We start from the raw sequence: 4,306 nt of genomic DNA, 5'->3' as shown, positions 1-4,306 counted from the left end.
AAGCACAGGGACCGCGGTTCAATCCCCAGCACCACATGCCAGCCAGCCCCGCCCCCTGGTGGGCTGAACTGGCCACACACACACTAAATAAATAAAGTAAAAAAAAAAAAAAAAAAGAGTTAGTGGACGACACCTAGTTACGCACTGGCCCAGGATGCAGGAAGCTATGTCACACATCCTGGTGAAGACATGATACCTCTTCTGGGAGAGATCCTTCCAATTTTCTTTGATTACTCATGGAATTTCCACAGAAAATTTCCTTTTTGCTGCTACAACTAGATATAATAAAGGAAAGGGCTAGATGGGAAATATTTTCATATTACTATTTCTATGTTGCCTCAAGGTCCTGATGAAAGGTAAGATGAGGCTGGAGAGGTTTGCTTGGAGCAGAGCTGAGCAGGCACAGCCTATCTGGAGGCACCATGTGCAGGCCTTGTAAGAGGATAAGCATCCGGGCTCCTCCTCTGTGATAATCATTTAGAATTTATATGATGAAGAGAAGTGGTCACAGAAAAACATCACAGTTTTAAGGGACTTGGCTTGGACAGAGTGAGCATATTGACTCCCTTCATTCTCCCTTTCACAGTACCTTGGCACCCGAGGTATCCACTTACATCTGGTGTCCCTGAGTGGAGCCCCAGGAGGGCTCAGCACCACCAGTGTCACCGTCAGAGCTGCTATGCAGGAACTTGCAGGGAGCCACAGACACATCTTGCTGGAAAACAGGAAACCGGGTGTTAGAGGAGCAGACAAGTCTCATGCAGTGAGAACCATGCCCCTGGGTACTCCCATCCTAATCCTCATTCCTGTAAACCTGGGTAGCTACAGTGTTGAGTATCCAATCAGCATCAGAGATATTTAGCATCATATGTTGCTAGGCAGAGATTCACTATGAGGGTAGTCCTCTGAAAGTTACAATTTCCTTCATTAAAAGGATTTCTTTATTTAATACTTTAAAGGTTTGATGCAGTCGCCTCTGCAATAGTTTGATTGGCCTACTGTGGTAAGCCAGCTCTGCTGACTCAGAGTCAATCTCTGAACCAGTAACTCCTTTTGGGGTGATTAACATTTTACGAGAAAGAATGCTCAGTTCCTTAGTTCTGGTTCTCATTGTGATTTTTTCATTGTATTGAGAACATGATCATTTGCTCCCCTCCACTTTCCTTATTCTAAGAAAAGGCATAAGAAGCCTTTGGTACGGAATCAGAATGCTCAGGACATAGAACACTCATAAAACCCTACAAATTACATCATTTAATGGAGTCATTCATGAGCTGTAATTCTATCATTAGGTCATATTATACATTATGTCGTTGTAAGTGTAATGTAAAGTGTGAAATGTACTTCAAAGGACAACTTACACACCTCTGCGATTCAGCATGAATATGCAGGTCGCCTCAGTTTCCAGGAGCACCCAGCCATTATCTGTCACAATATTTCTAGGGAGCGAGATTACCGTGCTCCAGCGCGGAAAGCCACTGAAGTTTCCCGAGTGATTTTTGAGGATTTTAATTTGCAGTCAGGATTTCCTGAGGGCTTTTTATGCATCTTACTTTTGCTAAATTCTCACATCAGCACAGCAAGATAAACACCCTTTTCAACTCAGCAGGTAGAAAGAAGAAAATAATTGAACGCTGGACACGTTTAGCTTTTACATCATATGATCACATATTCAAGTTCTGAGTAGAAATATATCCCTTATATTATTTTTATTACTTTCAATCATAGATAGTCACATCAACAAGGTTATTACCTTCAGTGAATGACATCATTTTGTGCAGTGTAGGTACAGTCATGTGGAAATTCCAGTTTCATTAAAATAGGCATCACGTCTGTTATTACACTGCTCTGGAGAGGACAGCTTTGTATCCATCATTTATAATGGCACCCGTGGTGTCACACAGTCCTTTCTCTCTTTTGCAGTGCTGGGAATCAAACCTCGAGGGCTGGCCCTTGCAGTTGCCAGGCAGGTGCTTGTGCCAGCAGGCTATACCCCGGCCCAAGTCCTCTTCTCTTGAAAGTTAAAAATGTTTTCAAAATTTCTAAAACCTCTGTATTGCTTTCAATCATTTATCTCAGATATCTTAATGTAATCTTAGAACAGATAGAAATAATATCTCACCTACTTTGGAAACTGCATTTTTATTATTGTAGGAAGTTCAAAATTTCTTGGAAATATTGGAAAGTATTTACTATCGCCTTTTCTTCCTCTGAGCAGTTTTATTCATAATAGCTCAACATCGGACACAGCCTAACTATTCCTTGACAGGAAACAAGGTATTCAAAGTGTGATATTTCATAAACAAACACACAAACAAAAGTAATATTGCAATAACTTAAATGAACTTAAAGAAATCTGATGAATTTAAAAACTTAATTCCTGAAGGTTCCAGGATATGGCCACCTACATAAACATATTTAAATAGCAAATTATGTTGATTACTTGTTGCTGGAGACTGCGGCAGCAGATTGAGACAGGTGTTACTGTAAGTCCAGAGCGGGGGCCGGGGAGGTGGCTCAGTGGAATAAACGCTTCACTGGCAAGCGCAAGGACCTAAGTTCAATCCCCGGTTCAAAAAAAAAAAAAAAGAAGAAGTCTCATGAACAGAATCATTAAACAGTAAAAACTCCATGCTACACCCCTATAAGTCCAGAGCAGGAGAAAGCTACCTGCTAATGTTATTATATACTGACCGTGGCAGTGAGGTTGAAGCCGCACTGTGATCCAACTATTCGCAACATCCGTTTCTGCCTCTGAAGTTGTACTACAGTTACGCACATCATTATACATAGAGCAAAGCGTGCCGCGGGCCACCGTGCATTATTTATCATTTTGTAATCTTTTTTTAATCCATAATTGTTTTAAAATAAAAATTGACCACGACAATAGCTATCCTTCCTCTTATAATACCATTTCAGGACTACAGTGATTCAAAAAATGTTAAATGGTAAGAAGGTCAATAATAATGAATGGCATATTGCTGTTCAATAAAACTAACCTGAGGGTAGAGTCTGTTTATAAAAATGTGCCTTTATCATTTTATTGGTTTTTCTCTACTGTTGCCTTTGAGTCTGAGAGGAAACTCTATTAATCCAAATGGTCTTTTGGTGCACTGGATAGGCATGACATTGCAAATAGAATAGCACATTTAATGTGAGCAGCAGGCAATCATGGCTTAGGATGTAACTTTGATGTGTGGTAGTTTATGAAATAAAAGCTAAGCTTATCTTGACCATTAAACTTTAAAAGGGATCACAAAAAAGAAAGGGATCAAGATTTGGATGGAGGAGGATGGAAGGAAGGGTAGGGGGATGAAAAGGACTTAAGGTGTTTCACGTCCCTATACCAATTCTGCCCAAGGATATAAGCATTATCTACTACAAAGATGTACTAGCAGATAAATTACGAAGATTACAAATAAGGGATATCAAAGAGAAGCAGTTCTATAACAAGCATACTCTAAAATACAGAGAAGGACAAAACTAACAAAATTTCACCATATAAACTTGACAATTTCCAAATCACTCAAATTCCTTTTTAAAAGAGAGGAGCAAAAAACTGTGAACTAACTTCTGCGTGTTGCATACACACGAGTAACAAAGATGCGGTGCTTTGTACGCTCTATAGCGTCCGCTGCCCTTAGCTTAATGCAGTATAAGAACAACTCGGGCAAGACATTCATCCCTAGCAGACCATCAGCTGTACTGGAGAATGTCCAGGGTGAACGTCGTAGCAGAGAGCAAGAGGAGAGTCAGTTCTGCTCTGTGGAACAGGTGTCCAGTGAGAGTTTATTTCCTGAACAAAAGACACTTAAATTGGTGTCCAGAAGAAGGTGCTTATAGGGGCAGCAGATTTTACAGCCTGTGACCTTCTGCATGAGACAAGGGGCTTCTTTATATTTGTAATAAGTTGTAAAACTCTTGGGGACAAACAGATAAAACCTAATCTGCAGGTATTGTTGAACAACTGGCAGGTGGAAATTTGTGACCTTTAAAGATATCTTTGAGTCTTAGTTTTCACAGACTGGGACTCACTTGTAGGAAACCTATGGGGCTCAAGATGACTTGAATAATGTGTTTGTGAAGGCCAACCAAATAGCTCAGCAGATTAAAGCACCTACAAGCAGGTGCAGGGCCAGGAGATCGATCCCCGGGCCTGCCGTGCACCCTGGGGCTCGATGAGACACAATTGAGACTGGGTGTGGTGACGCACATCTGTAATCCCAGCTCTTGGGAGGCTGTAAACAGGTGGATCACTATGAGTCCAATCTAGTAGTGAGACCCTGAACACCCTGTAGACACTTCC

Source organism: Octodon degus, unplaced genomic scaffold, assembly GCF_000260255.1.
Source record: "Octodon degus isolate 3935 unplaced genomic scaffold, OctDeg1.0 scaffold00005, whole genome shotgun sequence".
NCBI classification, from domain to species: Eukaryota; Metazoa; Chordata; class Mammalia; order Rodentia; family Octodontidae; genus Octodon; species Octodon degus.
Note: the sequence above shows the minus strand (reverse complement) of the source record.